We start from the raw sequence: 17,746 nt of genomic DNA, 5'->3' as shown, positions 1-17,746 counted from the left end.
TAGTTATAACAAACGGGACCCTATACACATATAACCAGCAGTTTTTATTGGAGACCATATTAAAAATAATTGCAACATGAAATTCCCTTTGAAAACTGTTCTAATAACTTACGAGTAACATTTATTCCCTAAAATGTAATATTGATAGGACATCCGGCATTTTTAAAAAGAGCGAGAAGAAATTTATATTTTACAAGGCTAAGGCGCGCATGTCCGCGCTGTGACGTTCGATTGTGACGTCACTCCCAGGTTAACAAGTAGCGATCAGAGCTAGAGGAACTCTAGAAGTTTTATGTAAATTTTATGTGGTCTTTAATCCCACAATGATTGAATAGTTCATTAAAACCTCCGCTCATATCGTTTGTTTACATTACAAATAGGAAAAAACTTGCCACAACCACCCCTAAGTCTGGTGTATAGATCCGGCGATATTAACTGCGACGATCAATTTTATGTAAGTTTTCACTAATATTCGAAATATATATATTTTTTAATTTGATTCATTAATGAAAAAGGAATTCGTTTTGGCTTTATTTCTATAACATTATTTGAATAATGAGTATCTATTGGGTGAAGCACCATTTTGATGCTCTATCTCCTAATTTTCGTTTTTGTTTTGCTAGTTGATCGAAGTAATGGACAATTTTGAGCAAACTTCTGAATCGAAGAAGCAGACTCCTACGAGAGCGGGATGGGTTACTCAAAAAAAGGAAAGAGGAAAAAAAAAGATTAAACATTTTTTAAAAGTCAGAATGTTAGTAAAGGGAGGAAAAAAGAAGTCACAGAATAAAAGTGCTTCTTCGAAACGTTTGCAGAGGTCAAAGGCTCCAAAACGTCGGTCAGGTATATAATTTTTAATATTACCTAATAATTAAGTATTCATTTATTTTAATCAACATTTGTTATTTAACTCAACACACACACACACACACACACACATATATATATATAATTTTTTAAATTTCAATAAGCGGAGACATATTTCATGTTCCCTCTGAAATGTAAAATAAAAACAGTCAGTATCATAATAAGTTATGTCCTTATAAGAGGGGAAGAAATTTTTTAAAATAACAGACAAGATACTTTATTAATTAAATTAATCCTCTTTTATAAGTTCCATTCCAGTCAAGTCTTAATTTAAGTAAAATGTTGTTCGTGTAAAGTCACAATATTTATTGGAATCTACATTTTTCTACCGATTTGTAGTTATAATCTATTGCTGTTTTAAAAATCCTCATAATGATTTTTTTACTTTCAGCCTCACGTCGGAACAGGGGACACTTTGAAGAAGAAGTATGCACGACTGCAGACAAAGCGGTCCAAGTACAAATGCCTGTCAAGTGCACATGCAAAGGCAAAGCACAAAAATCAAAACTTCGCTTTAAACCTTCCCGGATATCTGTATCCACATCTTCATTTCTAATAAATAGCTGCCCATCTGGAACAAAGCCGTCATCGTCTAATGCAAAGTAATTTACAAAAAAAAAAATCTGTGTCTATATCATTGGACAACTTTGTTCGAAGAGAATTAGTGTCATTTTTAATATCTGTACTACTATACTCTTATCTTTGGAGCCGTGTTGGGCGATGAAAAAATAATAATTAAAGAGTGAAATGACATGGGCGGGTTTTGAGGCTTGAATTTGTGGAAACAAATTTCCCTGACTTAAGATTATTTCGAAAAAGCTATATACAAATCATTTTGAAGATTTAAACAATTTTTTAATGGTTTTAAGGTAAAATCGTTGTCAATTATTTTCAAAATCGATTTGGCCGTAACCTCTATTGATTTTTAAGTCTTATCTTTATAATATTTATATATAAAACGAAAAATATACATATATATGAAAAGCCAATTGTAGGTTTATATTTTTTGTATGACAACGAGACATAACAATTGTTAATTGTATTTTCATTTACACAAAAACTCAATTTTACTTAAAAAAAATATCAATCAACCATATTAATAATCCTGATAAAATATTTAAAACCTACATTTGTAGGTACAGATTGTTGCACAAGATTCATGTCTTTATTGGATAAAAAAAAATTGGTTATAGCCATATTAACTTTCTCATATAAAGTTCCAATTTTCTCTATCTCAATATGAAGAAATATAAAAAATTAGAAGCATTTGATGTAAAGGAAGTGTAATTGAATTAAAATTCCCATTTCGTCTTCTTTTAAAATATCTAAATGTTTAGTATAGGAAAATATATCCAATAAGTATTGATGTCTAATGTAAAAGTAGCAGTTATTTCTTGGAGATTTCTCATATTTGTTATGACTGAAAGCAGGTGCATCTTTACCATTGTTATTATTTTATACAAAAGACTTGGAGTGTACTAACGTTAATAAAGTTTTTTTTTTTTTAATCTAAGCATGTTTGTTTTGATAGTTTGTTTAACCAAGAGAACAAAGTCCACTGTTGATTTTTTTGAAACTAAATGCATGTTATAATTAATAACATAGAAACAAAAATGCTTATTATTAGATGCACCTTCTTTTTATTCAGAATTAAATTGTATACCATAATCCATACTGTATTATTAATCAATAAAAATTCAATGTCTCAATAATAACTGTTTTATTTACCTGTCATTTGCAAAATTATTTTGCGAATTAACTCTACAATCCCTAAAAAACACAGTTTCTTTCATATTTTATTTATCTATAGTTAAAACGGCCTTATTAGTTACTTTTGTACGATTGGAACAAGCGTACGATTGGATCGGTTAAAGTTATTATAGTTTACTTTGAATAATGTTAAGCCTAAATAATTTCGAATTTTCCTAGGGCTTTCAAAAAATAATACTTTATTTTTTTTATTAAACTGATCTGGAATGATTCAAGTTTCAATCATTGCCGTGTGAACCAGCCTTATATTTTTTGAAGTAAAGTTAATAAGTACGAGTAAGTTGTATTTTCTCAAGTATGCGCGCGCAATAATATTTTCAAAGTCAATAAAATTTTCTTATAAACTTAATACTTTAATTGGTATTAGCATCCAGAAAGGTTGGTGGATGTGGATTATCTATTGGAAATTTGGTAAGAAAAAAAATATACAATGGATTCTGGGTGGTTGTGTTGTGATACGGAACAAATAGATTTACTTTTCGCTAAAGATTCGATAGCGACTATGCTATAATATGTGTATTTTCTTATCTTAGTTGTTTTTATTTGTTTGTGTTAAGAGAACAAAATATTCAAGAGTAATTATTAATTTAATTCCGTGATAATATGTCCTGCAGCAAGACTTTGAAAAATCAATACTAGTTCCTGAATCTAGCTGTCTGTTACACGCAAATTGATTGGGGCATCACTGTGCAGTTGTATAAATACATTTACCTATAATTCACAATCCGTATTCAATATCCATTTTTTTTTCAGGATAACAAAAAATAAATGTGTAATTTTTATTACGTGACGCGTTTTATTTATATGGATATAGCGAACTTTTGCAATTATTTATATACTTACTTTCCTTTTGATATATTTTGTTTTGACATAACAGCTGGCTCTACTCGGGTTTGATAATAAAATTATTATTATTATTAAAACCGACAATATTAAAATAAAATCTTAATGACTAATGAGCGCATAAATTTCTTCTATTTTACATGTTTTCTTGGTAAATACTTAGGTACTTTAAAGCACTGAGATCCTGCTATACATATTAATTTCACTTTCTTTACCTTATTTTTCATTCTTTTCTTTACCACGTTGGTTAGTATTGAGCGAATATGTAAAATGTAAAATTTTATTTGTGAAACTAATACAAAAATAACATTTCATTCAAATAATGACTAGTTTTATACTGTTTTTTTTTATCTTGTAGCGATCAATTAAATTGAAAACTTTGACAGTTCGACAAAACGGTGTTCAACAAGATGGCCGCCTCTTGTGCTGACAATTTTCAAGGTAGTTAGTTTTTTAACCTTTAATTTGAATATAAAAAGTTCGTTTTAAAAACTGCTTATTGAACACTTACTTCATTCAATGAAATATTATATTTCAGAAGCCGTTCAGTGTAACAGCGAAAAAAATCACGTTATCTTAATAACCAATCAGGTACAAATTCAGGATGTCTTGTCTTCATTGCTAGAATGCCCTTGACCCAAAGGTATTACCAGGCTATGAGAGGGGAAGGCCCACATAATGTGGGGTCGGCGCAAGCACAGGCGTAAATAATTTCCCTTTCTCTGTGACACAGAAGCCTACATTTTGTGTTTTAATAGGTGCATTTAACCTTTTTGACTCTAATAACTTAATTGTATGGATAAATGCGTATATATAAAAATATTGGTCACGAAAGGAGAGCACGCTGAAATAAAAAGACGTGGCATGTAAACCATTTTTGACTTTTATGCATATTAATATGAAAATTTTAACTGAATTACGTTTTAATTGCTGAATTTTAAATGTCATTTAATATCTGGTGACTGGTTAAATGTAGCCTCATTAGTGTGACATTATGGTGGCATAAGAAATAAGAGATGCTTTAATGCTTATTTTTATGCACAAACTTGATGGCGTCAACGTATCTGAATGAAATGATAATAGCCTTAGAAGACGCGGGGACTTCTTTTGCAGCAGTGGTTTACTGTTAGTATATTAGTAAATTCTAGGAAAAATAAAGGGCAAATTTTATTACTAGCAGTATAGTTACTACCTAGCTACCTACTATAATACCTTATATAATCATTTGGTACAGTACCAAATGTTTCTGGTATGTTATAATTATGTAAACATTTTGTTTGCTGATCATGTCATATCACTATACTAACCTTTTAGAGATACATAGGAGTGCGATAAATATTTAGAATAATATGTAATAATTAAAAAAAATATGCTAAAATATACTATAGTTATACTTTATACCTGCTGATATATACATATTTGTATGACATGAGCTTATCACATGTGTATTGTGTATTTTTTTTGTTATAGCGTCCTTGTCTAAACTCTTTATATTCAGCAACAAGCATAAACGAATCTAATCAGCTATTTTAATTTGTGATTATAATAACCATTATAAATGTCTGAAAAAATTATCTTCTGAAGTGTGTTTTTATTTGTTTATTATGTGTCGATATATATTTGGGTGTACCGTTAACACTTATCGATGTTGTTTGCACTTCGTCATTGTTAGACATGTTTTTAAATATATTAGAACTTAAAACGGATGTGTCATATAAAGCTTCAAAATTATATACATTTGGTATGTGCTTAAAAACAAATCCATGTACATATATTATATGCAATAAATGACTAAACAAAAATATATTTATTTCATTTTATGATATATTCATCAATAAGTGAGTTAGTGAGATATTAAATGTTAACATATAAGGTTTCTTTAAACCTTAGTATAAATAAAAAAATCAATTTTTTTCCCAATAAAAGTAATAAGAAGAATAAAATGTAACAATGTTATTCCATTAACATCTCAATTTTTGTAGTATTTGATAGGAGTCCATTTATTGATTAGCATATCTTTCAAATTTATGTAAAATTATTATTTTTTTATTGCAGAAATGGAGCTATCTCCATGTTCGACAAATTTTGTTAATCGTTACTTGTACACTAATTAAATATTTACAGATTCAGGCAACGGTTTTTGTGCTCGTTTACATATTCATGGAATTTTTATCAATGGCCCTTCTCTTGCCTTATAAGGGGATGTGATTTTTCTTTGACAGTCGTTTGTTTTTTCTTTGCACTTTTCTCGTTCAATCCGTAATTATTTTTGGTTATAAGACTTCTCTTGCTGCAACTATGCTTTGCCATGAGTTTTGGCAAGGAAATAACGTTCTTGATTTCTCAACTTGAGTCGAGTTTTATTCCTAGTATCTCAAATTTTACATACTGAAGTTTGTTTTTTACGTTGTTTTCTTGTAAAAGTGGATATTTGCAAGAAAAATGTCAAAAGTAAATTTTGTGTATCGCAAAATACGATTAATCAAAGCCGCTTGAGGACATATTAAAATTAATATAAGTCATATTTTTTTTATTGAAAATAAAAGTATTCATCTTTGTTTGTATGATAATAACACAAAAAATTTGGAATCTACAATGGGAGTGCCTTATTTTGAAGTAGATCTCTCTAACTGATAAGAGCCATGTTTTTCAACAGAAACAAACTTTTTTGCACTGAAATAATCTGAAAGGGAATTTGTTTTCTGTTTATATTGAGTTTGAGATTAAGCTTTGCGAACGTATATATATCATTTCAATCCCAGTGCTAATGAGCTAAATTATTGAATGAAAAAACGTGGATGATATAAAAATCTGTAAATTATAATACAGATTTCTACCTATAGTCTATTTTAGTTTATAATAACTGGGTGGGCGAAGTCCTGGCGTTATGTAACATCGTTTATCAAATGTGCAGTTCAGAAATGCAGTATATAACTAAGCCAAACAAATAAATCAATACAAATGCTGTAGGAAGTCTTACATTGCGGACATGCGCATTTAATCTGTGCCATAAATTGCGCATAACGAATTTCATCCAACAGTAGTTTAGTACTCTCGTGTTCGTCTCAAAGGCAATAGTAAGTTTTAATTTTTATTAATTATTTTTATTAATAATACTGTAAATGCAAAGTTAATATAAATAATGCAATTATAACGTTATAAGTTGCGTTAATTTCAATCTCAAATTTATTTCAAGTTTTTTTGATTTCATAATAGAGTGAATGAGGAACTAACGATTAGTATTTGATGGTTAAACGAATGTTTTTGTTTTAGATAGGAAGTTCTAAATTTTCATATTTATTGCTGCAACGAGAAGAGCCAAGGGGTCAATCGACCCTTGGGACGAGTGCGCTATGGCGTCCGCTTCAGCCCCTGCAAATGAAGGTAGAGTTTTTATAGAAGTTACCCATTATTTAACTTAGTTTTTTCCTACAGAGCGAGTTTTTTCCTTTTTAATAATATTATATTATACCTTGTTTAGGCAAACAACATTCAAATCCTCCAAAAGAAGAAACACAGAATCAGCCAAGCGGCTCTAATGTAGTTGCTTCGATAGTCGTCCGGATGGAAGTTGATACTTGCGAGCCCACCTGGCCAGAGCATGCCTGACCCACCGGTGTTTCAAGACTCTGAGAGGGGAAGGCCCACGTAAAGTGGGGCCGCCGCAGACGCAGGCATAAATAAAGCTTCTCTTTCTCCAAGGCGACCAAGGTCGACAATTTATTGTACTTATCTCATTCTCGGTGTTGTTGTAATACATATATATAATCTTTATTTTATTTTGTTAATGTGTGTAAATATATGCGTATTTATGAAAATATAATTTATGTTTCAATGAATGTGAATGTAAAGATTTCTAAAAAGTAAGAGCAAAATTTAAAATGTACCTTTTTTGGAGAAGAATTTTCTGTGGTACATTGGACGGAGGAAAATAAAAAACCAACTCACGTTTTACACTTGTTTTAAAGATGAAGACCGAGATAGGGTTTGCCTTAAATGGAAAAAGATGATAGCTTTTAATATCCATCTTCCTAGACGTGGTGGTCTTCATAGATCACGTTACGTTTGTCTAAATTAGTTTTGGGGAATTTAGGGAGAAGGCGGGATATCAGAATGGGGGGTTAATATTTTAGAATAATATCGCAAGCGGTTAAGGCGATTCAATGTTTGAAATTATACTGAACACATTTTTAATAATTATAAATATTTTGTTTCCTAATTTAGGCATAATCTGCATGTTGACTGACTGTGTGGTTTTAAAGTTAAATAGTCTTTTTTACGTTAAATTACATTTTAATTAATATAAGTTATGATAATTTTATTGCAAGGATTTTAGAGTCTAATTTTAAAAGTATTAAGCCCACTGCAACGTTTAAAATCAGCATTTTGAAGAGCAATGATATAGGACGCGAAACATAACGCAAGTGGATAGTGAAACATTATTTATTTTCATGAATACGCATCGGTATATTATATATATTTATGTGTTCAATCAGTGACCTAATGGCTGAGGTTTTACAAATATAATCTGTGTGAATAGTGAGTAACATTTGCCAAAGTCAGAGTGGACACCTAAGCCAGAAAGGTTTAAACATGAAAATGTTAGTCCTAATTATTGCACTGTTTAGCTTTGATATGCAAAATAATACTAAATAATCTGTAATCGTATTGTAAGTGTGTAAATTCCGTTTTTGTTTTCATCGGATACGTCATTTGTAACATGAGCAAATGTATTAGCGACAGTTAGTTAAAAGAATAGTTAAATGGTGTCAGTTCTGTTACGTCATTTGTAAATCAGTTTTCATTGATGTATTAATATTGTTTATAATTTCTTCGTAAACTTCTACATTGTATCACTCATCTGGTCTCGGTGTGATGTTACGTGAATTTTCTTTTCTTGATAGCAGAAAGACAGATTTTCGTTTTCATAATTTTGTGCAAATTTTGTTTCAATGTAATTATTTAAATAAAAAGATATATACGATAACCGTTACAAGTAAACATTTTATAAAAACGTGTCTTTCTCTTTATGATGTTAATCTTGGTATAATCTTATAAAAGGACATGTATACCTACACCTTAACCTTTAGTTGTAATATTTGTTGTAATCAACTTGTATTTTCGAAATCGTGTAAGGACAATTATATAAATACTACGAATATATGTATGAATGTGTATAATAAAGCTTTCAATTCGATTAGTTATTGTAATGAATGTTTTTGTTTATTTTTGCCTAGAACGAGCCAATATTTACGTTACCTGATAATAGTATTCCTTTATTCTTAAGGAATTGCATGTATAAAAATACGTAAAACATTTTAAAACAATTTAACTCTTTAATCAAAATTTAACTTAAATATTTTGCATAAAGTGTGTTTCGATTTTACGAACTCTTTATCTAGATAAGAAATAAAATTAACGACAAAATAAAATAAATGTCGAAGGTAATTAACACATTTATATTTGGTTGCAAAAAAACACTAATATTATAAAGCTGCAGAGTTTGTTTGTCTGTTTGATCGCTTTTATATCAGGAACTACTGATCCCATTTGAAAAATTCTTTTAGTGTTGGATTTAGGAAGGCTATAGGTTATAAGCTATTTTCAAAAATAAGAGCTCCTTAAGAGAACTGCTACTTTGTAATTCAAGATATAAAATCGAAAACCTATTTATGAGTGCGAGGCAAAAACTATTGACAATACAACAAACCAATGTGGTGCAGGTTTGTAGGTCCCTTTAAGATCTAGAGAAATGCCCGCAAGAGCACAAACATACATATTTAAGAGCATATATTTAAGAAACTACATGAAATGTGTACCGTAATATTAATAAGGATTAATATAAGTAATTAATAATTAATATTACCATTAATATATTAGATAAGGATCTATATTAAGCAAATGTTATCAAGGAAATTTATGTAGAAGTAACATACTTTTTGTTGCATCCCAATCGGATATTTCGCTTAGAACTTATCACGCGTATAAGACGCTTAGAATTGGTACATAATAATGAATTATTTTCCCAAGAGTTTTATCAACATAATACCTATTATTAATCTTTAGTATTTCGTTATGAACAAAATTGTCATTGAAATGATTAAATCACTTAATTTCACTGAAGATCTTAGAATAGTAACCCAACTACAATTTTAAATGCGAAAATAGCTCTGTCTGTTACGTTTTCACGCCTAAACCACAGAACTGATTTTGATGAATTTTCGCATAGACATAGAGGGAAACCTGGTGAAAAACATAGGCTACCTTTTATCCCGATCCCAAATCCTGATCCCAAAACTACACTAATGGAACCAAGAAGTGACGTTCGGCTACAGTGGCCGTAGTGTTATTTTTTAACTTTTATGCCGACCCCATCCCAACTCCGATTACAAAACCAGAAGAGTGGAGCCATGAAGTGCAGTTCAGATTCGTATTGGCAAAGTAGAACTCTGATGTACACGCGGACGGAGTCATATAAACGACCATAATTTGTAGACATGTAGTTGAAATGAAACATGTAAGCATTAAAATTAATGATTTATATAATAAATTTCTTTATAACGTTATAATCATTATGACAAATTATTGTCAATAGACCAAACACGTGTCTAATCCCTCACATGATTAAGTAAAAAGTAGTAAGCAAAATAAAAACAATAGCAGAATTAATGAATTGTAGTTAGAAAACAGTACCTGGACATAGGTATTAATATTTTAACGACATAAAGTGTTTTGATTATTCACATTCATGTATAGTCGCAACAGACTTCACAAAAATAGTTCAAACAGTAAAATAATTAAAATCATTAAAAAATATTCAATTTTATTAACCCTGTTACGCCTTTTTGGTGTCATTTAATGTGCAAATGTTTGAAAAAGCACATATAACTAAAAAAAAATATGATAAATGCTATATTTGGCTTATTCCAAAGTGGTTTCATCATCTTATTTAATGTTAAAAGGTTTTATATGTAGTACATAATATGGCAATATCCTTTGAAAGCATGTCAGTCAGAAGCTGGTAACACTGAACAGGGAAGGATTGTAAATCAATAGTTCTTTTTCCTACCAGACGCCGGGGAGCGAGCTGTATTTTGAAGTAAGTTTATTTGTTATCGTTATATAAATAGCTTTTGCAAGTGAAAATCACAAAGCAAGCCTAAAAAGAAAAGTGCGTTTAGTGTTGTTTTGTACTTTGTCATCATATAAACGATTAATTAAATGAATTAAGTGACTAGACTTAAATTGCGACCGATGTCACTCATTTTATTGCAAATTCTATTGCGATGATCTGCCCCTGACTAAAAATATGCCTTAGCTAATTTTATGACATAGATTCTCGGCGAAGGTGCAAAATCAAAGTAATAAAATGAGACAAAATTAATATAATAATATTTAACTAAAAGTTGAAAATCGATAAAACGCCAAGCTGTTGCGCACGCAGACGTACCAAAGGTGTAGGCAATTAATTATATTTATGAATTATGTTATTATGTTTTAGACACGACGATCGCGTAGCAGCCGCCTACGAACCGGTTGATCAGTTTTCCTAACTCGGTTCGACTACTTCTTCTAACGCAATGACCATGGACACATATGAAATTTATTTTGAAGGTAAAAATGCTGTACTTTGTAATAAATAACGAAATACCATATTTCACTGAAAACGAACGATCCTTCTGATAATGCAACGCTATAAGTTTTCTTTCTTGTTACCTGAGCCAATTTTTGTGATTTTGATTCTAGGCATCGTGCCCAACTATGCTAACAGAGAGCGTCCAAAAGGAGAAGGTGGCGTCGCATTGGTGCAAGAAAGAATAATTATTGAAGAATTTGTGTGGTCGGAGCTTCCCTGACCCGTCGGTGTCGTAAGGCTGTGAGGGCCTGGGACTACGGCGACGTAGACATATTTGACGTTTCTCTTTATCAACGATAAACAATTTCAATGTTCTCGATCATTCTGTGCTTTTTCTCGGTGTCGTTGTGTATAAGACTCCTTTAATGTGTCAGCCTCAATAACGTGCATACAATATGTGTATATTATTACCGTGTGAAGCAATCGAAGGGTCGATATAGACTTTGGTCTTGATTTCGATGAGGAAACGTTAATATTTGTCTTGACTTGAAATATCACCACTTTCGAGGGTGGAGAAAATGTTGAAATTTTGTATTGAATTCGGGAAATGATGTCGGGGAAGAAGGGGGGTCTATTGATAGACAGTATTTAAAACAAAACATACTTAAAACTTTCCAAACAAGTAGTTAAAGCTTGTAAGATTCCGATAGCTTGCTTATGTCAACACCATTTAATACAACAACGGAGCTGTTCTATTGCCATGATTCCTTTGTCTCTTTCAATTTACTTCAATTAATATTCGGTTGTAGTTTATTAAAAATTTCAAGTATTCTGTAATCTCTTCATGTTGTATTTCTAGGCTTATTTCTGTACATTCATTACTATTGTTTCGTAATCATTCACCGTTGGATGTGATGCCTTAAAATTGCTAGATTAGGAAAAGACAATATATTTAAACAAAAAAACAGATTACACTTTGCTGACAAAATTGTATTTCTCCATGAACCAAATATTGCTTAAAGAAATAACTGCGGATAGTATCTGTCAAGCTTAAATTTTTATCTATGTCGGTGTATGTTAACATTTTTAGAGAAGTATTTAAAATGTCATAGATGCTTACTAACAGGCTCAAACAGTGAATGCTAAGAAAAGATGTTCATATTTTCGCCAATATATTTACAGTCACATTTATATTTACAATTATATTTATACTTGTATTTACATTTATGTGTCGTACAGAGTTATATATTTTTTATAAATTTTTTGGTTTGTGAATACCAACAAAGAAAATCGGGAAAATTGTATGTAAATTTGTGCACATGTTAGAAACAAAAAGGCAACATCAGGTATGTGAGCGACGGGTTCGTGGTGCCTCATTTATGTACAAATATCCTCCTCCGTAATAACATTTCGTAACAAAGTAAAAACTCATTACCTCTGAGAATCAATAACTTTTTCGTATAACAGAAGCTACCTCAAACTATACAAAGTCTGAGATCCGCCTTGTCGCACGTTAAGCCGTTACCATCTACAGACACACCTTGCTCACCATAAGGAATAACGTGTAACGACGAAGAACTCACGACTTGTAAAAGTAACTCGAAACGGAAGGAATTGAAACATAATTTTGGTTAACGATGTGCCTTATATCTATGAAGTAAAAGATCGCTCATCCATTTTTATAGTGGTGCTTTGTTTCGTACGGAAAATAAATAAAATGCATTGTCACTGAATGAATTGAATTGGGTAGGTACCAAAATAATAACACGTACTTGACTGACACTCCAAATAACATCAGTGAAGGCTTTTTAGGATTGGCACGATTGTACAAGAGCATTGCACCTTTTTACACAAATAATAAATGTTGAACGGCGATAAATATGAACATAATATAATATCTAGTCCTGTTGTTGCATCTGTGACAGAATACCTTCACTATTAAATCTACAAGACATTGGTTGACCAAGTTGATTTGATTGATACATATAATTTAACATTAATAAACTCAAATTAAAAGGTTCCGATTCACGAATTGGTTTCGTTAAATACGGTGACAGATGTGTATTAGAAAGAATAGTGCTGGTGTATGTACATATGTGAAAATTTCCAACGGCATCCATTCAACTTATATTAAGAAATTGTTTTTTTCTGGTATCTTAACTATTTTATGGTCGTAATGAAGTTATTGTTCATTTGTTCTCGTATCTCATAGAAGTGAAATACAGCTTAGTGACATCTTAATCATGAAAATACATCGTTCTTACATGGTATGGTAAGTAAATTTATAAAAAAGGACATTGTAACAACACGCGAGTGTAGAGTATCTTTGCTATCTCGGTACGAAGATATTGAGTACGAAACTTAAAAACGACCTAATAAAAGTTTTTATAAAGAATGAGGCTTCAGACGAGTAATATTTAAAAAGTAATTCTTTATACATAATTATGCATATTAGTTAACTATGTAGAACTACTAACTATCTAACTTCCTATATATCTAAGCCCACCAATGTCTGTTATTAGATACAAATTTTGCAATTCTTCTATTTCACTATAAATCTATTTAGCACTAGGTACACTTGAATGTCTTACATTTACAATATCTCACTGTTCTATTAGAAATGTTAGGTACTGTACGGAAACTTAACAAACGTTGCTTGTTTCTCGCTCGCGTATAATATAATGAGTAGCCAATAGACTAGATTACATTTAGAACATTTTATTATCTCTGTGTTATAATAAATAAAAGTAATCAATAAATGTAGAGAAATCGATCTCTTGTTTTATTATTAACCATGTAATCTAACTGCTTTATGAAGACAGATGAGAAATCTGAACCTATTTAAACAACAATCTATAACCCTTCATCCAGATGATTTCCAGTAGGTAGCCAAACTGACAATTTCATTTTAGAATATTTCTATTAATAAGTGTCTGCGTGTGTGTCATTAAATAGGGTTTTGTAAATCATTAAAACGTCTTCATTTTGCATCTGATATATTAATATGCTTATTTCACAATATTGAAGTTAAATGTTACATGACACATGAGTCGCGTCTTATGTGACTTCAAATTAGCTGGAATTAAATTTTAAATTTGTTGTTTAATGTTTTTTAAATTTCGTAACGCGTTTATCATCTCTATTTGAGAATATAAGTGGTTTCATCATCTTATTTAATGATAAAAGGTTTTATATGTAGTACATAATATGGCAATATCCTTTGAAAGCCTGTCAGTCTGAAGCTGGTAACACTGAACAGGGAAGGATTGAAATCAATAGTTCTTTTTCCTACCAGACGCCGGGGAGCGAGCTGTATTTTGAAGTAAGTTTATTTGTTATCGTTATATAAATAGCTTTTGCAAGTGAAAATCACAAAGCAAGCCTAAAAAGAAAAGTGCGTTTAGTGTTGTTTTGTACTTTGTCATCATATAAACGATTAATTAAATGAATTAAGTGACTAGACTTAAATTGCGACCGATGTCACTCATTTTATTGCAAATTCTATTGCGATGATCTGCCCCTGACTAAAAATATGCCTTAGCTAATTTTATGACATAGATTCTCGGCGAAGGTGCAAAATCAAAGTAATAAAATGAGACAAAATTAATATAATAATATTTAACTAAAAGTTGAAAATCGATAAAACGCCAAGCTGTTGCGCACGCAGACGTACCACAGTTGTAGGCAATTAATTATATTTATGAATTATGTTATTATGTTTTAGAGACGACGATCGCGTAGCAGCCGCCTACGAACCGGTTGATCAGTTTTCCTAACTCGGTTCGACTACTTCTTCTAACGCAATGACCATGGACACATATGAAATTTATTTTGAAGGTAAAAATGCTGTACTTTGTAATAAATAACGAAATACCATATTTCACTGAAAACGAACGATCCTTCTGATAATGCAACGCTATAAGTTTTCTTTCTTGTTACCTGAGCCAATTTTTGTGATTTTGATTCTAGGCATCGTGCCCAACTATGCTAACAGAGAGCGTCCAAAAGGAGAAGGTGGCGTCGCATTGGTGCAAGAAAGAATAATTATTGAAGAATTTGTGTGGTCGGAGCTTCCCTGACCCGTCGGTGTCGTAAGGCTGTGAGGGCCTGGGACTACGGCGACGTAGACATATTTGACGTTTCTCTTTATCAACGATAAACAATTTCAATGTTCTCGATCATTCTGTGCTTTTTCTCGGTGTCGTTGTGTATAAGACTCCTTTAATGTGTCAGCCTCAATAACGTGCATACAATATGTGTATATTATTACCGTGTGAAGCAATCGAAGGGTCGATATAGACTTTGGTCTTGATTTCGATGAGGAAACGTTAATATTTGTCTTGACTTGAAATATCACCACTTTCGAGGGTGGAGAAAATGTTGAAATTTTGTATTGAATTCGGGAAATGATGTCGGGGAAGAAGGGGGGTCTATTGATAGACAGTATTTAAAACAAAACATACTTAAAACTTTCCAAACAAGTAGTTAAAGCTTGTAAGATTCCGATAGCTTGCTTATGTCAACACCATTTAATACAACAACGGAGCTGTTCTATTGCCATGATTCCTTTGTCTCTTTCAATTTACTTCAATTAATATTCGGTTGTAGTTTATTAAAAATTTCAAGTATTCTGTAATCTCTTCATGTTGTATTTCTAGGCTTATTTCTGTACATTCATTACTATTGTTTCGTAATCATTCACCGTTGGATGTGATGCCTTAAAATTGCTAGATTAGGAAAAGACAATATATTTAAACAAAAAAACAGATTACACTTTGCTGACAAAATTGTATTTCTCCATGAACCAAATATTGCTTAAAGAAATAACTGCGGATAGTATCTGTCAAGCTTAAATTTTTATCTATGTCGGTGTATGTTAACATTTTTAGAGAAGTATTTAAAATGTCATAGATGCTTACTAACAGGCTCAAACAGTGAATGCTAAGAAAAGATGTTCATATTTTCGCCAATATATTTACAGTCACATTTATATTTACAATTATATTTATACTTGTATTTACATTTATGTGTCGTACAGAGTTATATATTTTTTATAAATTTTTTGGTTTGTGAATACCAACAAAGAAAATCGGGAAAATTGTATGTAAATTTGTGCACATGTTAGAAACAAAAAGGCAACATCAGGTATGTGAGCGACGGGTTCGTGGTGCCTCATTTATGTACAAATATCCTCCTCCGTAATAACATTTCGTAACAAAGTAAAAACTCATTACCTCTGAGAATCAATAACTTTTTCGTATAACAGAAGCTACCTCAAACTATACAAAGTCTGAGATCCGCCTTGTCGCACGTTAAGCCGTTACCATCTACAGACACACCTTGCTCACCATAAGGAATAACGTGTAACGACGAAGAACTCACGACTTGTAAAAGTAACTCGAAACGGAAGGAATTGAAACATAATTTTGGTTAACGATGTGCCTTATATCTATGAAGTAAAAGATCGCTCATCCATTTTTATAGTGGTGCTTTGTTTCGTACGGAAAATAAATAAAATGCATTGTCACTGAATGAATTGAATTGGGTAGGTACCAAAATAATAACACGTACTTGACTGACACTCCAAATAACATCAGTGAAGGCTTTTTAGGATTGGCACGATTGTACAAGAGCATTGCACCTTTTTACACAAATAATAAATGTTGAACGGCGATAAATATGAACATAATATAATATCTAGTCCTGTTGTTGCATCTGTGACAGAATACCTTCACTATTAAATCTACAAGACATTGGTTGACCAAGTTGATTTGATTGATACATATAATTTAACATTAATAAACTCAAATTAAAAGGTTCCGATTCACGAATTGGTTTCGTTAAATACGGTGACAGATGTGTATTAGAAAGAATAGTGCTGGTGTATGTACATATGTGAAAATTTCCAACGGCATCCATTCAACTTATATTAAGAAATTGTTTTTTTCTGGTATCTTAACTATTTTATGGTCGTAATGAAGTTATTGTTCATTTGTTCTCGTATCTCATAGAAGTGAAATACAGCTTAGTGACATCTTAATCATGAAAATACATCGTTCTTACATGGTATGGTAAGTAAAATTTATAAAAAAGGACATTGTAACAACACGCGAGTGTAGAGTATCTTTGCTATCTCGGTACGAAGATATTGAGTACGAAACTTAAAAACGACCTAATAAAAGTTTTTATAAAGAATGAGGCTTCAGACGAGTAATATTTAAAAAGTAATTCTTTATACATAATTATGCATATTAGTTAACTATGTAGAACTACTAACTATCTAACTTCCTATATATCTAAGCCCACCAATGTCTGTTATTAGATACAAATTTTGCAATTCTTCTATTTCACTATAAATCTATTTAGCACTAGGTACACTTGAATGTCTTACATTTACAATATCTCACTGTTCTATTAGAAATGTTAGGTACTGTACGGAAACTTAACAAACGTTGCTTGTTTCTCGCTCGCGTATAATATAATGAGTAGCCAATAGACTAGATTACATTTAGAACATTTTATTATCTCTGTGTTATAATAAATAAAAGTAATCAATAAATGTAGAGAAATCGATCTCTTGTTTTATTATTAACCATGTAATCTAACTGCTTTATGAAGACAGATGAGAAATCTGAACCTATTTAAACAACAATCTATAACCCTTCATCCAGATGATTTCCAGTAGGTAGC

General features: G+C 31.1%; 5 long non-coding RNA genes across 5 annotated transcripts; all 5 read left to right on the top strand.

Moving 5' to 3' along the window:
- Positions 1-243: 243 nt before the first annotated feature.
- On the top strand, positions 244-2,582 carry LOC116777390 (uncharacterized). The gene is made up of 3 exons (XR_009753395.1): positions 244-454; positions 624-843; positions 1,259-2,582. It is a non-coding gene; the product is annotated as an uncharacterized LOC116777390 (long non-coding RNA).
- Positions 2,583-2,924: 342 nt separating this feature from the next.
- LOC116777392 (uncharacterized) lies at positions 2,925-5,280 on the top strand. Its single transcript, XR_004354042.2, has 3 exons — positions 2,925-3,048; positions 3,839-3,921; positions 4,019-5,280. It is a non-coding gene; the product is annotated as an uncharacterized LOC116777392 (long non-coding RNA).
- Positions 5,281-6,448: 1,168 nt separating this feature from the next.
- Positions 6,449-8,694, top strand: LOC116777772 (uncharacterized). The gene is made up of 3 exons (XR_004354080.2): positions 6,449-6,557; positions 6,754-6,864; positions 6,962-8,694. It is a non-coding gene; the product is annotated as an uncharacterized LOC116777772 (long non-coding RNA).
- Positions 8,695-10,989: 2,295 nt separating this feature from the next.
- LOC116777208 (uncharacterized) lies at positions 10,990-13,829 on the top strand. Its single transcript, XR_004354025.2, has 2 exons — positions 10,990-11,094; positions 11,227-13,829. It is a non-coding gene; the product is annotated as an uncharacterized LOC116777208 (long non-coding RNA).
- A 496-nt stretch (positions 13,830-14,325) lies between these two features.
- On the top strand, positions 14,326-17,629 carry LOC133319948 (uncharacterized). The gene is made up of 3 exons (XR_009753410.1): positions 14,326-14,378; positions 14,781-14,893; positions 15,026-17,629. It is a non-coding gene; the product is annotated as an uncharacterized LOC133319948 (long non-coding RNA).
- Positions 17,630-17,746: the final 117 nt, after the last annotated feature.

The sequence above is a fragment of the Danaus plexippus genome, chromosome Z, assembly GCF_018135715.1.
Source record: "Danaus plexippus chromosome Z, MEX_DaPlex, whole genome shotgun sequence".
Taxonomy (NCBI): domain Eukaryota; kingdom Metazoa; phylum Arthropoda; class Insecta; order Lepidoptera; family Nymphalidae; genus Danaus; species Danaus plexippus.
This window is presented reverse-complemented; position numbering and strand designations above follow the sequence as displayed.